The sequence below is a fragment of the Lissotriton helveticus genome, chromosome 5_1 (assembly GCF_964261635.1).
Source record: "Lissotriton helveticus chromosome 5_1, aLisHel1.1, whole genome shotgun sequence".
NCBI classification, from domain to species: domain Eukaryota; kingdom Metazoa; phylum Chordata; class Amphibia; order Caudata; family Salamandridae; genus Lissotriton; species Lissotriton helveticus.
Genome location: NC_136065.1, coordinates 1996165481 through 1996187833, shown reverse-complemented (window position 1 = coordinate 1996187833; position 22353 = coordinate 1996165481). Strand labels below are relative to the sequence as shown.

Here is a 22353-nt window from a genome sequence, read left to right as displayed (position 1 = left end):
ATATATTGTGTTTCTTCTTTCGACTAAAAGAAAGGTTATTCTGGATCATAAAACAAGAATATAAATATTGGAAAAGGAAGGGATAATTTTAGGATAAAGTACCTTTGGGTATCATCAGTATACACAAAGCTCCTTGGCACATGCTTTAAAATACATTATACACACATGTATGAAATATAAAAATTGACCATAGACTCAATTTGTTTCCCAAAAACCTTACCGTTTACACACGTAAGTTGAGGGCTATCCAATGAATTAGCACAAACCCATGCCTGGTGAAAGACGTTTCTAATCACATAGGCTACAATATAAATCTCCTGAATGTTCACATATCAGACCATGTATGGATATAATTAGGCCAGGCGGTAATTCAAAATAGCTGGTGACATGGTTCAGCAAGTTGGCACACCCATACTCGTCCATTGGCTGGATCAGCCTTGGGAATGAAACGCCAGTGGTAACATTTTTGTTAAGACTAAGCCAACAAGCACATTGGTAGACATCTTGAAACCTAGCAGACCCTTGTGGGTAGGGCCTGTCCTGGACAGGCCCTTTTGGCTGGAACCACCAGCTTGCAGGAAGCAGGCCTCCCAGAGGAAAGCTATGGCTGCCTCTCACTGGAGATTATGGGAGCTGATCAATCTGCAGGAGCCCTAGACTCCTTCTCTGTCTGAAGTCACCCTGCTCTGGGTAAGGATGGTGACCCTGCCCAATGCCTAGATCCCTGGCATTCGGGGGCACGAGAGGCAGAGGCTAGGACAAGTGGTAGCTCACCTCCTGGTGGACCACCAGCTCATTCCCAAGACACAACAACAAGCTTTTTATTTACAGCAATTTTAATATAAGCTGTTGGAACTGGAATTACCGTTCTAACAAGTGATAACAATGGTAGGCACAGAAAGTACTATTGAACGTTATTAGAGAAGACATCTTTTATGTATTGTTGCCATCAAGGGGACGAGCGATCGGCCCTACTTTATGTATGGCCACCAAATGGACCAGGCGAGCCTGGGCTGGTCTTGGTCAGATAAATGCAAGCATCCTTGGAGATCAGCGCTCATTGGCATGTATTAACTCTAGAAATACCACAGTCATCCAAGTAACAAACGGAGCGATGAAAGCAACCATACCTGGTTTATTGAGCCATTCACAGTTTCAATGAAATGGTCATGGGTACTTACAAGTGCATGGACCAACCAGGAAACCTCATCTCCTTGACGGGGGGAGGAGCTGCGTCCCTGTCCAGAACACACCTTCACACCACTCGGGAGCCTGATGCAGAGTCCCTGCTGACCTGCAGGTAGCTGGAGGAAGAGTTAAGCGGACCCAGCCTGCTTTGTGACAACAGAAGGGAAAGGCAGGCATAGTGGTACCAGAGTAAAACACAGGCACCCAAGACACCCCACTGAGCAATCATTCTGAATTGCTGAAGAACGGTGGTGGGTAGAGAAGAACTATGGGCAGATGTATGAAGCCCCGCCCGCCAGGCAGGATCCAGGACTAGTGCCACTCTACCCCATTTAATCTGGTCATACCATTGGCTGGGCACAAGCTGCCAGGCTGCTTGCTCTCCTCTCTGCTAGGTGGCTTCCACAAAAGTCAGACCCTCGAGTCGAGCAGTCCTGGCATGGCTGAAGCTCTTTGCTTTAAAAAACTGCCAAGGCTGGCCAAGCGGTCCATCCCTAAATGGACCTAAATTGCAGCACTCGCCAACACCATCAGATCCCAAGGCATTAACATCATCTCCTATGCTTATGTAATCCAGCTCCTCCTCTCCCTGATGGACAATACTAACACCACCAGAACAAACTTCACCAACTGCATGACCATAATAGCAGAATGGATGAGAACCAACTCTGACAAGAAGAAAGTACTAGTCTTCAGAAACAAGACCTCCCCTTAGGATGCTATCTGGTGGCCGACTGAGCTAGGACAACATCAGTACCCACCAACCACACCAGAAATTTGGGAATCACCCTGGACGACAAGCTCAACATGACGCATAAGCAAATGCAGTGAGCACTGCCTGCTCCCACATCCTGCACATGCTCAAAAAGATCTTCAAATGGCACCAAAGAATACCAGATGAACCGTCATGCAGTCAATCATCTTGAGAAGCCTCAACTACAACAACAAACTCTACACTGGAATCTCCAAGTAGCTCATATACAGACTTCAGACCATCCAGAACGCCACTGCAAGACTCACACTCAACCTCTCATGCTGTAACCATATCTAACCTCACCTCAGAGAGCTCCACTGGCTCTCCATTCACAAACACAGCCAAATAAAATTCCTCACGCACACATATAATGCCTTGCACAATACTGGACGAGCATACCTTACCAGCCAAATACACTTGCACCAGCCAGCCAGACACCTACGCTCAGGCTCACTCTAACACACACACACACACAAAATGAGGGCGCATGTTCGCCTTTACTGGACCAAAAATATGGAAAGAACTCCCACAGCACATCAGAGAATCCTCCTCACTTGGCTATTCAAATAACCATGCGGAGACTACATGCCTGCACACCTGTCCAAGCATCTGGATACCCTCACGGTGGTTAGAGCTTCTCATATCGACCTAACGTAACGGACCAAGTCTGGCTAAACTGTCCCCAAGCAGGTCCCCCTGCATGGTGATGTCAGCTTTGCATCCATGCCTGCTCTTCAGGAAGGCAGGCACAGAATAAAAGGCCCATTGGACAGGGCTGGAAGATAGTCACGGACCAGGCCTTTGCGGCCCTCGGAAAACAACTACATGGCAAGGGGGTCAGTAGCACCTTGTCCCTACTAATCCAGAGGAAGGCTACCTACCTTTCTTGTATTCCATACACAGAGTGACAGAGAGGGATATTAGACAAAATATGTTGGACATCCTGGAGCCCTGGCTGTATTCAAAGAGTCAACCAGGGCCTCAGCTTGGGGGATGAGGTGTTAGCAGAAGTTCTTAGAACTCTTTCACTACTTGGAGCTGATAGTAGCACCTCATCAGGCAACCAGTCAGACGACTGGCATTCACTCACAACAATGAAAAGAGAATGGATTAAGATCAAACTCCACGGAGCAATCATGACAGAATACTTACAGGCCAACATAGCTTCGAGTGGCCTGATCGTAAGCAATTTCCTGTGCCTCTTTTTGGAAGACGCCACTTTCAAAAGAGAATGGTCTCTAATTGCAAAGAAGTGCATTAGAGATTGGTTGATCCTAATTATTAATGCTGGCAAACGCAGAGCGTCAGGTTCAAGGTTAGCACTGGCTGTGGGTGCCAGTGCATCAGGGACAAGGCACAAGCTTTCAGAGAGCTTGTACGGCTCGAGGGCCGGGTGGTGCAGGCACCTCCCAGGTTGGTGCAGCGTGGTGGGGGATGGAGCTGCAAGGCCAGTGGGTGAGACTACTACGGTGGTGAGGATGCCAACAAGGTGCATGACGGCCCCTGGACTGTGTTTGATGTTGTTCCGGGTGAGGATGAGCTGGTTTTGGAATATGACCGGGGCAGTGATGAGTGGGAAGAAGGTGAACTGCGTGATGACCAGAATATGGAGATGCCAGAGGCAAAGTTGAAAAAGAAAGAGCAGACTAAGGTCACAGTTGGTATTTTTCAGAAGCCAAGAGCAGACAAAGTGAACACCATGGACAACAATGCACGAAGAGGCGTCAGACTTCGCAGAGAAAAGCAGGACATTGGCGGCCTGCTGTCAGGTAATGGAGATTGGCGGGTGGCCTGAGACGCAGGGGAGTCGAGAGCGGGCGCGGCAAGACTTGCAAGTCAGTGGGGGTGCAAGAAAAGGGAGATATGAAGGGGGCAGTGATGCCCAAGCAGGCAGGCGGCAACACAGTAGTGGACAGAAAGGGGGTTTAGACACAGAATAGAAGGAATGGCTTGAAGGGGTGGGGGAGAACAAAAGCAAAGAAGACAAACAGAAGAAGAGGTTGCCTTACATGGGTTTAGCAAAGCCTCTGGGGTCACACCTTTCAGACAAGACAAACAACAAGATATGGAGATACGAGTACTTTGATGTTTTCAAGCTTTTACACAGGAATATACAAGTGAAAGATGGATCTAAGGAGGAAGTGTAGTGTAGTTCCTATATTCCCAATAGGCTCTGTGCTTCGGAATAATATATCCTGCAGCTTAGACGTAGGACTGAGGTCGACAAGGTCTCTGCCGAATATATTCGACTTAATTGTGAGTGCCAGCTAGCTCAGAGGTCACTAGAAACTTTCTCAAATTCACAAGAAGGGATTCGTTTCTGACAACCGCATAAACATGACAACTTTGATTGCCCAGGATAAGAAACGTATCTCTAGAGTCGCGGAAACAATAGATAGCTATTTTACTCAGTCAATCGTGCATGCTTCGTTTCACCAGAGTTGCTGAGAAAAAGAGAGACGGACGTTTTCAATAAAAAGTATTTATTGAACAGTCTTCTTTCTCAAGCATAAGAAATGTACTGCTACAATCATAATACTGGTTATAAAGTACAAGGCATATAATACGAAAAGTATTATAAAGTAGTACTGTAAAAGCATGATATGGTTTCTAAGCCATATACCATAGAATACATAAAATGCATAAAATACATACAGTGATAAATAATGACTAAAAGTACTCAACTGGTGCTTCTAAAATACGCCTACCCCGGTGTGCCTAACCTAAGCCTAGTACGGGGAAGGAGTAAGTGAGGTGTAGCTTAAGTTTTAGTAGTTTCTACCAAGAATCTGTTCCACAAATTCTCTAAGGGTCTAATCAGCTCCGTACCCTGGTTTTAGAATGACAGAGGTCTTGTATCTCTTTCTCAGGACTCGATCTCCCAGCAACCCGCAAGGGTAGCCTGGAAACACTGGAGCTGGATTTCTCAGCAGGAGAAAAGACAGAGTCGTCTCAGTGCGTCAGTTGGAGGGTTGGCTTCCTTCGGCACTTGCAGCAGCAGGGCGTCGGGCAAGTAGTTAGTCGATCTGCTCCAAACCACCGTGTGTTTGTCTGGGCAAATGTAGGCATATTAATACTTTGAAGGTGCCGAGTTTGACGTAAGATTGGACATAACGTCATTAAAGCCTCAGTTCTTTAAAAACTCCAGGAGTTCTTGGATAAATCAATATTCAAGCAGGGGGAAGTACCTGACTGCTGAAGGCGGATTTTTCCAAGAAATCGTTGTGGATTCTCGGAATTTAGTGGAAGTAGCCATGCCGTATTTGGGCAGCTTAGGCTAAGTCTAAATAAGGTAATGATTTCTATGCATATATAAGGATTGGGTGATTTATACCTAAATATGGGCATGAATCGGGAAAATTACACTAGGGTCCTATATTCCTACACAACACCCACTCCTCGATTATTAAGCTCAATAACACTAGAAGTATAAGCACTCAACATATCTAAGGCAAATTGTTTACAATCCCACCCAAAATACAAAAATGCATTTGAAAGGTTTGTTCACATGAAAATGAGTATACACTGTATGCAAAATCATAGGCGTCATCTGAAATCAAGCATAATTTGTGAGCATACATTCCATCACTAATAAAAGACGAAAGTACATTCTTTAAGTTATACATAAAATCTGTTTCCTGAGACCACCCCATAGCATAATTTGTTTTAACTATTTTGTTTCGATTTTGAAGCCAAATATTGTCATTTAGGAAGTTTCAAAATGAAATCTTGTTCTCTAAGAATAGTTCTACTTTAAGCAGATAATCCTGTGAAAAAAGTTCAATTGGTTGAAGGGTTTGTTTTCAAAAAGCAAAGGCTGAATTTCAGAGTTCAGGGAACGCTGTGTGAATTTATCAAAAGCTATTCTCAGAGTCATGAGAAAACATCAGATCGTCTAGGCTGGCAAAGAAACCGTCTACCATTGTAGGTGAAAGCGGATCCAGTTCAGTTAGCAGGTCGAATGTGCATAGATGAGGATCATCGCCGTCAGCGTTTGATGCATTAGCAATATCCGAAGTAGGTGGTACGTGTGTGCCTGTGATAGCTCGTATCTCACCCTCAGTCAGACTTGCCGGTGAGATCTAAATGAATGCTGTCATCAGAATGGGAAGCCGTTGGGGGCAACACGATGCATGAGTCGTACTGGACCTAGCAAAGCGTCCACATCCATAGGCAGGACTGATGGAAGTGTAAGACAAATGTCCAACACGCATTCTTCTCTGCAAAGCAGGCAACGTAGAACAGGTAAGGTGCAATCTTGCCATATTGGTCTGAACGAAAGGAACCAAGTCGCGTTCAGATCCCTCAAACGAGCCAAGCCAAGAATCTGTGTAATCCTTTCACGATACCTCATGGCAAGGAGCGTTCCTTCCATGGTGTTCTGAGTATCGCTGGTTACTGGACTTCCCATATCGGAGCAGTAGGAATAAAAATAGAATTACTGCTACGAGTCCCAAGATGAGAGGTAGGCCGCCGAACACAGAGTGCACAAAATTTGGAAAAACGCAGAGGACTGCTTCGAATGGTGCCAACAGTCCCGAAAAAAGTGTCTTAAATACATGTGCGATGCCACTGGTATCAGACATGTTTAAGATTTGACTTAACATTTCTGCGAAATGTACTGGGCAGTTGGTTGATAATAATGCATGTATCTCTGCAGAAGTCCTTGCAACTTGCAGATCATACTTTCTCTAGACGAAGTCAGTGGCACATTTTTCTGTAAAAGAATGACTTTCATTCTGCTTAACACCTTGACTGCTACAGCAATTCCCGCTGGGTGCTGAACTTTTCAGATTTCCATGGTTCATGACGAGCTCAGCTCGTAATAAGCACACGACCAGTGTACTGCATGACGAGCTGAGCTCGTCATGAGCATGGAAGGGGTTAAAGTATCAATTCGTATACAAGAGGTATTCAGTGAAGGCCATAACGCCGTCTCCCTTCCTGTCTCACTTTTTGGATACAATACTTGCATACAACAAGTGACCCTGGATGACACAGTCACGAGATAACTTCTTCCTGGCAACATGCCACAACAGCTGTGATCATTGAGCATAACGTAGCTGCCATTGGATAGTTGCCTGAAAATTGGGTCTATCACTGTGGAGGGTGAACCGTGCAGGTGGCAAGAGAGGTTATTTGTAGAACCGTCGCAGGCTCCATGTAAATTAATGCTTGGCACAAAAGTGTACCACTCAGTGAGTTCTTACAATTGTTACCACTAAGGAATACCTCATGTCCCCCATTCCCACATTTGTGTGTGTATGTTAAAGTCCAGGTCGACTTAATGTATCTGTAGTATCCTGGGTTGCTATTATATATGCTGTGCCAGTGGAACCCTGCTTGAGTGATGTAAGATGGAATGTTGGGAGTGGGAACTCACAGTTGGAGAAGGATTGAGTGCCTAGCTGGGTGCTCCTGGTGGGGCTAATATCTACTGTACTACTATGCTGTATCCAACCTGAATAAATCCTCATGAAATACTACTACCAGCGTGGACTTCGTTACTACATTTTTGATATAAAAAATGTAGTAACCAAGTCCACGCTGGTAGTAGTATTTCATGACTGAACTTACTCAATAGGAGACCACTAAACTTTACACGGGTTTGTGTACAATAAACATTGAAATCACTTTCCTAGCCGTCGGATTTCTTCTCTCCTAAGGACTCTGAAATATAGCCTGCACATGTAATTTTGTTTTTATATATTTGGAGGTTGGTGTGTTGGTCTTTTGGGCCTCTTTCTTTCTCCTGTTGTATTTTACATGTTTTGCACTGTTATACAATGAGAAAAAATGTTACAAGGAACGGAGGCTAATCAGCCATTTCCTTTGGGTAGTTTGATCCCAAATCTGGGACAACAATGGAAGGCTTAACCTTTTACGCCAATTATGTTTTATCCATTCTAGCGGTACCCTCCTTGATGGAAGATGCAACCTTAACACAGACACTTACTCTTTTGAATGGCTGGGATGCACTATCTGACCAACAAGTGTTCAGACAAAATCTGGGGCTGCACAGCAGCCTTGAGGTTTTATGGTGGGGAAAAGGGGAATGAGGAAGGGGAGCTTTCTGCCATGGTTGACAAAGCTGATTTCGCAGAGGGGTTGCCCGGACATGCTCCTTATTCATCTTGAGGAAAACAATCTGTTTCAGTTATACGGTTTCACGCTGAATCAACACATTGAGTGGGGCTTCGAGGTGAGGCTAAATTTATGCCACGCAGGGTTTGGAGGGGGGTTGTGAAGCATGTGGCGTTCGAGAAAGCTCGGCGAAAGCTTAACAGGGCCATGAGGGTGTTATGCATGACAAAGTGTTATGGCATGGGGGCATTAAGGAGGAGGAGCCGTGTCTTTTACGTGACAATGGAGTGAACCTTTCCCAATTGGGGAATGCATATTACATGAGGGAATTGAAGGATTAGGTGAGCAAATTGTTGAACGAACAAGGTGCATGAGAACATACTAGTTATGGCTATGCGGCTGGGGGAGGGGAGGGCAGGACAGTAAAATGCCCTACAGGGGTTTTACTGGTTGACAAGGCACGACGGCTTTGAGATGATGTTAATGGTTTGGGGAGGAATGGGTGCATTGTTTATGAAGCATTAATGTTATTGTTAAATGTTAATGAAGTTAAATAAATATATGCAACACCCTGTCCTAATAGATGGCCTTTTATGCTAAAGTGATGACATGTCGTGTGGTTTATTGCACAAACTCTGTTTATGCCAAATGAGACATTACTACATGTGGGATGCATTTTACTCCATTAAAAAGGTAGGCAAAATAACAAATTAACAGGGAGAGTTGAGCCAAGGGTCTTGTTGGTATCTTAGAGCCTGTGCACGAGCCCTGAAAATATTTGGCATGTAAATAATACACACAAAAAAAACAATCACGTAAAATATGATAAAGTCTCTTCAAAATTCCCAAAAGTGTATTTTTGTAACATGTGGAAGCTTTGTCATTAATTATAGGGCACATTATAGCACTGCACTGGGAAGTGCGGATTAAAAGTGATAGTTTTGTACATCTTGTAGTCAAAACTCATTTTTGAAAGTGCATTCACTCACAATAATGAAAAAAAGGAAAATGCTACTAACCCAGTATGCATCTGTTCTTGGCATGTAGAGCTGTAGATTCACATGCTTCGAATAGTCTGCCATCGAGTGTTGGGTCCCGATGTTTGCACTTTGTTTTTCTTCAAAGAAGTCTTTTCCAGTCATGAGGTAGGTGACTCCTCCTTTCGGTGATAGTGTGCATGGGCATCAACTCCATTGTTAGATTGTTTTCCTGCAGAGGGTGGTAATGGAGTTAGTAAGAGTAGTAGAATAGAGATGTCCATGTGTATGTAAATAAGTAAGATATCAGTGCAACAGGTATAGGTACCGGGGGGTGGGTTGGTGCATGTGTATTTACAGCTCTACATGTCAAGAACAGAGGCATACTGTGTAAGTAGCATTTTCAGTTCGAGGCATGTGAGCTGTAGATCACATGCTTTGCATAGACGATATAGTAATCCCCCAAAGTGGTGGCTAACCTGTAGCTGTTGCAGTGGTTTGAAAGAAATGTACGTAGAACTGCCTGGCCCACCCTAGCTTGCTGCCTTGCTAACACATCTACACAATAGTCCTTTGTGAATGTGTGAGGTATAGACCATATTGCAGCTTTGCAGTTGGCATTTATGGCGATGTTTCCTAAAAAGCCATGAAAGCCCCCAGTTTGCGAGTGGACTGCACTCTAGAGGAAATGTTTAATGTTCGTTTCGCTTTTGCATAGCATGTCTGAATGCACTTGACTATCCACCGTGCAATACCTAATTTTGAGATGGGATAGCCTTTATGAGGTGGAGCAAAAGCACACAAAGAGTTGTTTCGTTTTATCAAAAGATTTTGTCCTTCCTATATAGTAGAGTAATTCTCTTTTAACATCTAAGGTATGTAGAGCACGTTCTGCCACCAAATCTGGTTGAGGGAAGAACACAGGCAACTCAACAGATTGGTTAATATGGAACGCAAAGATCACCATGGGTAAAAATCTAGGATTAGTCTGAAGAAGCCACTTTGTTTTGGTGTACTTATAAAAATGGTTCCTGTATGGTTAGTGGCTGAAGCTCACCTACTCCCCTCAGTGATGTAATAGCTATGAGGAAAGCGACTTTCCAAGTGAGAAATTGCAGCTCACATTTGTGTAATGGCTCAAAGGGTGGACCCATCAGTCTGGTGAGGACAATCTTGAGATTCCATAGTGGGGCAGGTGGAAGTCTTGGGGGAATGACTCGAGACCTTCCATTAATGCCTTTTTTAACAGGCACTTTGAAGAGAGACAGATGTCTATTTTGAAGGTATGCGGCTATTGTAGCAAGATGTAAGTGTGTTGATGTGTATGCTAAATTTGAATGCTGTAGATGCAGTAAATGGCAGATGATATTTTGAACGGAAGCATCAAGTGGGTTGATTTGATTGTTATTACAATAAATAACAAACTGCTTCCACTTTGCTGCATAGCAAGCTCTTGTTGTAGGACGTCTATCCTCTTTGATAATGTTCATGCAGTCTGGCGAAACATTGAGGTAGCCAAAATCTACGATTTCAGGAGCCAGATCGCAAGGTTGAGATGACAGGGACCTGGATGTCTTATCTCTCCATGGCTCTGCGTGAGGAGATTGGGTGCAAAATGTAGTTTTTGGTGATGGACTACTGAGAGCTCCAACAGGGTGGTGAACCACGGTTGACGGGCCCATGTGGGAGCAACTAGGATTAGTGTCAGGGATGCCTGCCTGAGGTTCTGAACCACTAGTGGAATGAATGGGAGTGGCAGAAAAGCCTGGGCAAATATTCCTGACCAATTCATCCATAGTGCATTGCCTTTGGACAAAGGGTGTGGATACCTGGAGGCAAAGCTTGGGCATTTTGTGTTTTGGTTTATGGCGAACAGATCTATGCCTGGGAAGTCCCACATCTGAAAAAATGGGAGGAGAACTTGAGGGTGGAGTTCCCACTCAGGGATCCGTTGTCTCCGTCTGCTGAGCAGATCCGCAATTTGAATCTCTACTCCAAGAAGATGTTCTGCGAGGAGATACATTTTGTGATGTATGGCCCACCTCCAGATGGTCTGTGCTAATTGTGACAGCTGGAGAAAGTGTGTCTTCCCCTGTTCTGTATGCAATACATTGCTGTCATGTTGTCTGTGCGTATTAGGACAGCTTTGCGTACCAGGTGAATTTGAAAGGCTTTGAGCGCTAGAAGCATCGCTAGAAGCTCTAGATGATTTATGTGAAGCTGCTTTTGATGCAGGCTCCACATGCCCTGAATTGTGTGAGTTTGGAGATGAGCTCCCCAACCAGTGAGTGATGCGTCTGCTGTTAGCACTGTCTGTGGAACCGGGTCGATGAACGGCCGCCCTTTGGAAAGGTTTTGTGGATTTCACCACTGCAGAGAACGATGAGTGCAGCAGTCCACCAACACTAGATCTGATAACTGACCCGGAGTGTAGTGTGGCCTAAGCCTGGCTTGTACGCCTGTTATGTTAGCATGGCTTATTAGAAGTTTAAACGCCATTTTACCTTTTGCACATGAGACTGCATATAGCTGTTTTTGTAAGTTAGGATGCGCGAATGTCTTCACATGAGAACGGCTTGTTTTTTACAACTCTAGACTTACATCGTGACCCTAGTCTGCACAGTGAGTGCTGAAGCCGTCAAGGTTATCACAACATGGTAGCTGTTGTTCGAACTGATCGGCTAACGTTTTTTTAGACACAACAAATGGCAGCTGCGAGCCAACTGAAATCCTGGCGCCTTTATTATTACACTGCAGCCATGATTTCACACACTTTGAAGATTTTCCGTTTGCACGGATGCAGAGAGCTTTTGCTGATCCTGATGGGATTTACTCTTGCTGAGCTGAGAGGTAATGGGGTCCCCCACACAAGCCTAAGAGACCTTCTTTAGTTTATAAAACATAGTTCCTAGATAGGGAGGGTGTTATAACTAGGCAGTATACAGTCTGTTTTCACCATCATTGTAATATGATTTCTCCCTTTGTGTTTTATGGAATTTTAACAATGCTGACCATATTATTTTTAATCATATGTCTGCTTATGTTGGCAAAGATACTGCACCTGAGAGCACGTCGTTAAAATAAATATTTTAACCTTACCCGTGTCTCTTATTTACTCCTGTTGTGGACGGGTATGAGAGTATAACAAAAGAGGGTTCTCACTTCCCACCGTTCCTGAGTTTGTCCTAAGTCGCATGTTCTAGGTTGTCTAATCATTGGTTACTTTGCTATAGGATGAAGAGCTAATCTGACACTGATGCTAGCTGGTTGGGGTTTTCTAGGTACTGAGGTGAGTTTCTGGTACACCACAATTCACTGATGTCCTGGGTCTCTGTGCACAGTTCTGTGTAGGAGCAGGATCCTTGCAACATGGCGCCCAACGTAGTGGTCTTGTTGTGAGACTCTCGAGTAGTGCTTATATCAGTCCACAAACCCCTCACTATTGTTTCTGGTTGACAGTGGGGACGGATAAACCTACCTATAGTTACATAGGTCTTTTCAAGCTTGATATTTTAAAACGTTTCTTTATTGAATTACTACCCAGTCGCGCTTCATTATATTGCATTGTACTCGTCTTTCACTGTATCGATATAGCTGTGGTTGATATCCCAGTACACAGTCGCTTGGCTGTGTGCAATCATTTGCAGGATTTCAATGTTTCTTTAGAAGGCATGGCAGTGGTTTTTGTTGTATCTGCTGACGCAGCGTACCCATTTGAGCTGTTTTACTCATGGGTCACGTTACCTGCGGTTGATGCTAATACTAATGTATTTCATACTTACACTCCGACTGCCGTGCCTGTAGATTACGCTCCATATAGGACACAGGAAGTTCCAATTTCTGCTTGGCAGCACAGCATTTGGTTTAATGGTTCCCTCCCCCATGTTTTAACGGCGGTCAGAATGGGACCGTTGTCAATTGCAGGTGCTTCTTGGCTTGTTTTAGCTGGTTATACCCCACAACCTAATGCGGCGCATTGTACAGCTGTTGAATTAAGGCCACTTTATGCCTCTGTAGTGTCAGTGATAAGGCATCTGGTTCATTACATTTCCCGCAACTTCCCGGGTGGGGTCCCTGGTGGGGCGGCACATCCAGTTGGACCGAATGGGCGGAAGCTTAGTCCTGTTACGGTTAATGCGGTTATGGGCAAGCGTCCCCAGGATAAGGATGAGATACCTTTCTGGCTTGCAGAGAAATTTGACCAACTGGAGGCAGTGTTTCCAAATACCACTGCTGTGGAAAAACACAGGATCCTTACTATCAGTTTGCAGAAAGACTTAGTGCTGGACGTAAATGACTGTACCACATGGGGTGTGATTTTTGCGGCAGTCTCTACTAGGTGCTTCGGCACCCGTCAATGGCTGTCCTGCTCTCCGTCAGCATACGTGTTCAGGATGAACACAGAACGGAGGTGGCTGTAGAGTTGGGAATGCGGCTCGTGGGAACGTTTGACATGGTTCGAGATCTAGTCCTTGCTGATGTTAAGGGAGATGCGGTAAGTTTCCAGGTGTCCAATGCTTTGCACGATGTTCCAGAAGCCGAGAAACCCTGTCAGTTACCGAGAATTATTACGGAGGCTTATAAGACCATTGGGCGTAATAGTTTAAGTGTTAAGCCTTTTGCTAAAAAACAAGCACAGCAGCAAACTCAGTCGGCGTCTTCTGATAAAGATGATCGCCAGAAAGTTCCGAAACAAAATTGGAGTAAGAATAAAAAACAGGGGAAACAGCAACAGAAACAGGGGTCCCGTCCTGCTTCACCTACACCTGCCTCTACTGAGCATACATATGAGTTGCACGTCCGCAGTACGATTAAGTCACCCAATAGATTTCAGGTTCCTGAACAACTTTCTCCTCGCTCTTTGCAGGAAACATCGGTCTCCCCCACCGGTGGAGGAGGTGGTGGCAGAGGACAAGGTGCCCAACAGAGCCATGAGCAGCCTCGCAAGGCTGACTATAAAGGCAAGCAGGGCGACTCACCTCGTCAAAGGCCTCAGATTCAAAAGAAGAAAGTTGCAGCTTTAACAGCGAGATATGCCACAGATAGTGAGAACGCAGCTTCGGAATCTGACATGGGCACTGACACTGTTGGACAGCGCAGCGGAGATTACCATTGTGCGAGCGGCGCTGCGTCCACTACTGAAGGTGACAGCGACTGACACCTTCGTTATAGTCGAGACAGCTGACACTAGAGTAGCTCCCCCAGATAGGTTTTTTGAAATTGACCTTTTCATTGAAGGGGACATACAGCGTACAATAAAAGAGGTATTTTGGGAGAATCTTACTACTACCTATGATATTTTGTTGGTTGAGGTCGACTGACCCCCACCTTTTTTCTTAGCTGCTCAGCAAGGGGAGGAGGTAATCCTCCCTAGTTTCGCGCCCACAATCTGTCCCCTATTAGTAGTCAATGGACAGCTTTTACCAGTGGTGGCAAAGAACACCAATTTTGTTGTTTGGCAATGGGCTATAAAAACAGTCCAGGCGTCTTTGCCGCCCGAATAGTCTCTCTTTTAGAGGGACTCGACGCAGATGCATGCTCATATGTGGATGACATCTATCTCACAGACGACGAATTATGGCCGCATCTGTGCCGTGTTGACCGCCTAATTTGCAGTTTTGCAGATTTTGGCTATAAATTTAACTTTGCAAAAAGTCACATTGCAGAGTTCACAGTGTTGTTCTTGGGCTACGAGCTCAACAATGAAAGACGAGGTTTGGCTCCTCACTTCCTGGAGAAATGCGCACTTTTGCGTGCTCCCACAACACTGACAAAACTACAATCTTTACTTGGCTTTTTGAATTTCGGGCGTACCTACATTCCCAAATATGCCCAGCGTATCAAGCCTCTTTACACTTTGATACAACCTACTTTCTCCAAATCGTGCTTACTGCCTGAACATTCAGCCACCTTGCAATCTTTGCAGGCTGATCTTCTAGAATCTAAATTCTTGTGGACTCATGATAACTACACCAACCTGGTGATAAGAATCGTATCAGGGTCAGTGGGTTTCACGTACCTCACCTCTAATGAGGGGACACAGTCCCTATCGCTTACAAGTCACACTTGTACACTTTGGCTGAGTTGCGGTTTTCCACTGTGGAAAAAGTTTTGACAGCAGTGCAAATGACGATTCTTAAGGTACGTGCACTGTCGCAGGGAAAGCGCATTTTGGTTGTTACTCCGTATCCTGTCTTGGAGGCAGTGACGAAAGCCAGTGTGTTGTGTGGCGTTTTAAGCTCCGAGTGAACTTTCCCGATTCATGACCTTATATAGGTACAATTCACATTGCCCTTATATAGACATAGAAATCAAACCCTTATTTAGGCATAGCCCATGCTACCCAAATACAGGCATGGCTACCTCCACCCGCACCAAACGTCATAACGACTTCTTGGAAAACCAGCTTAAGCAGTCAGGGACTTCCCCTTGCTTTAATATTGATTTGTCCAAATTCGAAAGCTTTGCACCCACGGAGGATACAATGGGCTACGTACTTGACATCCCCGGATGTCACGTTCATTTTCGATTCCTCTTTGCAAACTCAGGAGTATTTGCAGTAGGAATTTGTTCATCCAGCTCCTCTGACCATGCGCCCACTTGAGGATTTCCATTGTATCATTTACACTGACGGAAGCGCACAAGCGGCTATGGATTCAAAGCACGCATATTCTTCAGCCTGCGCAATTGTGGTTGGTACTATGGTGATTGGTGAATTCAAGTCCGATGTCGTGCATACACAGACATTACGGGACTGTACCGCTCAATTGGCAGAGCTTCGTGCTCTGATGCTTGCATTGGAGTACGCCGATCCCAGTGTGACTACTCTTATCGTAAGTGACTCTTACTACTGTGTTCAATCATACAATGACAATCTACCCTTTTGGACGCAAAATGATTATCGTGGCTCCAAAGGTCTCATAATAAAACATAAAATGATCTGGGTTCTAGTGGCTGCGCTTAAAGAACGGCTGCCACTCGTCTTTGTAATTCATACTCTGGGTCACCAGCATTTCGGAGTTCACGCTGTTGGCAACTGTCTTGCGGATTAAGCGGCTAAGAGAGCAGTTGCAACATACTCTGTAGCAGCAGTTCCAAAAGTAAGATTGATGATGACATCTTGGCAGCTATTGCCGCAACAGAGAAGGGAGGTAATTACCCAAAAGGTTTCCATTCTAAATACTCTTATCATTTAAGTCCTGATAAAGTTCCTTATGTGAGAATTAACGACGTTGGTGACAGGTTAATCCCCAATGCGGACCGCAGGCAGTCTTTGATAACAGCAGCCCACGCTGGGATGGCCTCTCTGCATGCCGGCATGTCAGCTACTGTATCTCTTCTCCAACAACGTTACTGGTGGCAGGGTTTGTACAAACAGACGCGTGATTATGTCCTTCAATGTGACATTTGTCAGCAGATTAAACCTTCTACTGCTGCACGCCCGCTCCAAACACAGTTGTACATATCTAATAAACCACTTGCGTATGTTTATTTAGATCACTGTGGTCCTTTCTCATCTGATACTGCGTATAAGTACATCTTATTTGCAGATGATTCTTGCACGCACTTTGGGTGTGGCTGCAACAAGGTGCTGATTCCAGAACGGTCGTAAGGGATTTGTGTGTCTTTGTGGGTATTTTTGCGTGCGTTACCTTCCATTCGGACCAGGGTCCAGCATTTGCCTGTAAGGCATACAAGGATGCCATGAGTTCTTTGGGGGTCAAAGTAAAATTTTCGTCTCCATATAGGCCTGAGGGCAATAGTGTTGTGGAGCGGATGAACCGGGACTTAAAGCAATCCTTGACCGCTAAGGTTTTAGGTACAGGCCGAGACTGGCTAACCCACCTGAATAGCATACAGCGTGCACTAAATAATCTCCCTAGAAGGTCTCTGGGTGGGCAGACCCCATATGAAATGCTCTTTGGCATCAAAATGTTTGTTCTGGACCTTGAGGGTCTAGACATGGAGGCGTCTGCTGCATCCTTTGACGTTGATAGACATTCTAATGTTTTACAGAACCTACAAAAGACGAGAGACAGTCTTGCAAAGGAAAATTTGCCCTCCACATCTGATGCTGCGTTGCAGATTCGGGTAGTCGGCTGGCTACCCAGAGTTGGAGAACTGGTCCGAGAGAAGGTCGACAACAAGAAGGAATTTGGCCCCTCCTATCGAGCTCCAGTTCCTGTGCTTGGTGTGCAGGGTACAAGAACAGTCATTTTACCTCCTCTTCCTGGGCGAAAGGGGAACAGGTACATATCCATTGACAATATCAAACCACACAGGGTGGCCGATTCTTCTTAGTATGACACCTGCGTTCTCGTGTCCAGCAATGATGCGAAACTCTGTTCTGGCCCCGGATCCTGCCATCGGGCCTGATGTTGCCATTGAGATTAATACAATTGCGAATCCTTTATTAAATCCACCTGCTGGTGATCCTCTTAATGATACTGAATATACTTACCCCACTGACTTATCTATGCCTGATTTGGAGACCCGTGTGGCTAATCAATCACGTTTTTCATTTGAAACTGGCTCTACCACATCAAAGTCCCTTTCGAAAATTTCGATTTTTGCTACTTGGTTTAAAAAACATTTTTGGATTCCCCCTTGGACTTACATTTGGTTGATGCTGTTCTCAATTTTTTTATTCATGTCCATTGGATTTGTGGTGTATTTTTTTCGTTTTGTAAATGGACACTACGTTCAAGAAAGAACTACAATTAAACTAATTGATGGAACTTTGGCTCCCCACTCCTCATCACACATCATGAAGAGGGACCAGACATTTGTGAACATAACTGCTTGGCTCGTTTTAGATGGGATAGTATGGGATGCTGTAAAATTCTAGATTCATGGTCCCACAGAGGTTAATAATGTCCCTAATGTACTTTGTGTCTCTATGGGGGATGTGGTTAAACAAAATATTCACTCTGATGATTGGGACGTCCAGGCCGTAGAGGCTCTATTTCATGATTTGAAATATTATGCTGCTTTTGATGCTGAAGATTTGTATCTAGATTCTGCTAATTAGGGCGATTTGTTCTGTTACCAGCACTATGGAAGTCACTTTCTGCATAAAGCAAACACGTTTAGAAATGTGGTAAATTACACACAGTCGAAACATTGTCCCACACCTGTTGAAGGCAGCTTTAAAACTCTTTAAAAAAAGTTTTCTGACTTTACTGATTTTGATTGATCAAACCCAGATGCATTTTAATTTTAAGATGACTGAGAAGTCCTCTTCCAAGGTTAGACTTACCCACACAAAATGACTGTACTCCAAGTACTTTATTGACCAAATGGCTATGAGCTGTGGAAGGATACCGTTGATCTTAAATCTGTTTGGGGTTCTAAAAGTTGGCAAGTGCAAGTCACCGAGGCTTTGCATCATGCATGCCTCCTTCCGAACCATATGGTGTTTCTGAATGCTTCAAAATTAAATGCTCCTTCATTTCCTGAGTTGGGTGAATATCCCCATTGGAATAATTACACCAGTACTTCCCCTAGTGATTTACAAACCCTGTTGAGAAATTCCACTTTTAATATTTCCAGCATGAATCCTGAAGGCTAGTTGCTGTGGCAATAAAGTGCAGATTCCTGCCAGCACCGTTTTCTGAGTCTAACCCCTGTCTATACAGAGGCTAGAGTAGATCCCTGATTTCAGAGTCAGCATTCAGTCACCACCTATTCTGTAGGCAAGTTGTGTCAGAGTTGGCAGAAACACTCTACCTTGCCGTCAGTTAAGTTGCATTTGTCTAAACTGACTGACACTGTTGATTTGAATGATTTTGTAAAAGGTCATGCAGCAAGCAGATCGAAAAGATGGATATATGCTTTTTACAACGAGGTTTGGAAACTGTCACAGATTGAAGCTGCTTCTAGGCTCAGGGCTATGGATCAGGCCAATTTAGAAAAAGTGCTTGCTGTTGTATATAATAGCATTAACACCCTTTCTTCCCGTATTTACATGTTAGATAATATTGTTTCATCTGTCGTTGATATTGCACAAGAAGATGTTGCAGTTCTGTACCATGGACAAAATCAATTGCGTTCTATTATGCAGTTTGCATGCACTCTTCAAACGTTAAAATCTGGGAAGTTGCCTTGGGATTACATGAACACAACTTCGCTATTTCTGCCTTTTAATTTGACTGTTAAACAACAATTTTTGTCAATGAAGGATGCCACGTTTTCCCTGTTACATATCGAAAAGTTAGAACCATTACCATATTCTGTGGCCGAAACGAATTCGGCAGTTTGGCTTATCCATTGGTTAATAACTCTACCTTTCCCTCTGTTCAAATTTGAATCATGCATGAAACACTATGCCATAGGCAGATTTGAGCCTTTAGGTAGCGCTTTTCTCCATGAAGTGTGGAATCTCCTATTTACATATAGGTGCTTGAGGGAAGGAAAAGAAGTTTACTTAATAGGTGAAGACTGCACTTCTACACCAGATCACTCATTATTCTGTGGAAATTTGCAATTGCACGTTCGTGTAATGTAATAGCACCGAATCTTGCGTGTGTTTTGAAGGGCACCCCCACCCCGGCTATTACACCAACCTTCACGTTACTTGCAAACGGTAGTTATTTGTTATTAAATAATGAAGATTGCTGTGGTATGCTTGCGGGAATTCCGTACATCGTTACTGTTTCCCAACGTGCAGTTTGCTGTAAAAATGTTTTGTTTCCTCCTCCACATGGGAGGCTTGATGTTTCCATTTGGCCTTCTATTCCGACCTTGAAAGCAGAGTTCAACAAGATGAGTCGAATAAGGGCTCTTTTGTCACAGAACGAAGTTGACCTCACATCTGCGCGTGAAACATTCGTCCTTCACGTTGCTAACACTCGAACTGAGGTACATGCCTTATTAGATACAGATCTGCTCCTGCATTTCGTGGCTTTGATTCACACAATCTTTAATGCCTCTTCTACCACGGGCCTGGCACACTTTTTTAAAGTAGTGAGTTCTGGCCTTGTGACCTCATTCCAAGCTATATTTGGTGTAATACCAGCATTTTTTCGAGTGTCTTTTTGGCGGTTTATTCTCGCTTTGGGAGCGGACATACTGCTGTTAATTTGCTTACTCCAAAATGGAATCACATTATGTGCCCCACGACGGTCTGCCCCGGCTGCTTCAGCTTCGTAACCGGATGCTTGAATACTATGAATTGCTACCTCTGGTGACTCTGAGTGTGGCATATGGTTTATCGTCTCAGTTCTCTTACTTTACTCACGTGCAGCCTGTTTTCCATTGCCTGGATTGCGGCTTTGAATGGGCCCTGGATTTCTCTCTCTGCAATATGGTGTCTCCTGACCCGGATTTTAATCTACTAAAGAGTCCCTTAGTTGCTCATGTACTAGGTTGTTCTGGTTTGGGATTATGGCCTGGGCAGCGGCTCATGGGTACCTGGGCAATTGGAACATATGGACTGGGGCCCATGACTTTCTGGTACACAGTTATCTCGAAGAAAGCCCGAGTTGTCCTCTGATGGTGTTAGAGGCTCCGGCTATTGAAGAACATGTATGTTCATTTCCATTACTTAATTGGATGGCTGAAATGTTCACGGATGATAACAACGACTTCCTGTTGGAGGCGTTTGCAACATACTGTGCCTATACGCTGTTGGATTGAAGTGAGACTTTTTGCTTCATAGACACGTACTGGACTTATGACTTTTTTTCCAATGACGTCTTAAATTTTTCTAATTTTTTTAAATCTTATTCACACCATGGCCACCCATGAATCTTTTAATGAATTGGATATTTTTGAATTCAGATTTTTACTCCCAATTATTATGTTTGGCAAAATTTCTGAACTTGGTTCTGTCTCATTCGAATTTGAACTCTGTGTTCTATAAATATTGCCCCCTTTATTGTGCGTTCTCCGATCAAGGGAGGGTGTAGCGTGGCCTAAGCCTGTTTTGTACGCATGTTCTGTTAGCAAGGCTTATTAGAAGTTTAAACGCCATTTGACCTTTTGCCGCTTTTGCACACAACACTGCATATAGCTGTTTTTGTAAGTTAGGATGCGCGAATGTCTTCACATGGGAAAGACTTGTTTTCAACATCTCTAGACTTACATCGTGACCCTAGTCTGCACAGTGAGTGCTGAAACCAAGGTTATCATAACATGGTAGCTGTTGTTCGAACTGATCGGCTAACGTTTTTTAGACACAACAAATGGCAGCTGCGAGCCAACTGAAATCCTGGCGCCTTTATTATAACACTGCAGCCATGATTTCACACACTTGGAAGATTTTCCGTTTCCAGAGATGCAGAGATATTTTGCTGATCCAGATGTGATTTACTCTTGCTGAGCTGAGAGGTAATGGGGCCCCCCACACAAGCCTAAAAGACCCCCTTTAGTTTATAAAACATAGTTTCTATATAGGGAAGGTGTTATAACTAGGCACTATACGACCTGTTTTCACCATCCTTCTCCCTTTGTGTTTTATGTAATTGTAACAATGCTGACCATATTATTTTTAATCATATGTCTGCTTATCTTGGCAAAGATACTGCACCTGAGAGCACGTTGTTAAAATAAATATTTTAACCTTACCCGTGTCTCTTATTTACTCCTGTTGTGGACTGGTATGAGAGTATAACAAAAGAGTGTTCTCACTTCCCACCATTTCTGAGTTGGTCCTAAGTTACATGTTCTAGGTTGTCTAATCATTGGTTACTTTGTTATAGGACGAAGAGCTAATCTGACACTGATGCTAGTTGGTTGGGGTTTTCTAGGTACTGAGGTGAGTTTCTGGTACACCCCAATTCACTGATGTCCTGGGTCTCTGAGCACAGTTCTGTGTAGGAACAGGATCCTTGCAACAGGAGACTGATTCCACTGACGTGCTAAGCATTCCTGAAGGGGACGCATTTGAAGTCTTGCATAAGGGACTATTAGGATGCACAACGCCATCATTCCTAGTAACTGCATGAATGTGTGTTGAGGCTGGAACTGGGAAAGTAGATTTTGAATGTTGTGGATTCCCAGATTGGGATAGGCCAGAGCTTTTTTGTGCATCTAGAGTGGCTCGCAAGTACGCTGCATGTTGGAGGGATGGAGATGGGACTTGGACAGATTCACTGAGAATCCAAGATCGTGGAGCACCTGCACTTTTTTGAGAGTATGTCGTAGACAGTTTGCTTGCGAGTTTGCCTTATGAACCAGCCATCTAAGTATGGGAAGACATGAATGGGTTGTCTTAGTAGATGAGCTGCGACTATTGCCAGGCATTTGGTGAAAACCCTGGGAGCAGTAGTGACTCCGAATGCGAGTACTTGAATTAGTAATGTTGCCCCACTACCACAAACCTGAGGTATTTGCGGTGAGCGGGGTGTA

At 44.3% G+C, this 22353-nt stretch overlaps 1 protein-coding gene across 2 annotated transcripts in view; it reads right to left on the bottom strand.

Moving 5' to 3' along the window:
- The window catches only part of LOC144756148 (E3 ubiquitin-protein ligase TRIM39-like), a 244814-nt gene that overhangs the window by 124684 nt on the left and 97777 nt on the right, over positions 1-22353 (bottom strand). The gene's annotated exons all lie outside the window — the stretch shown is intronic.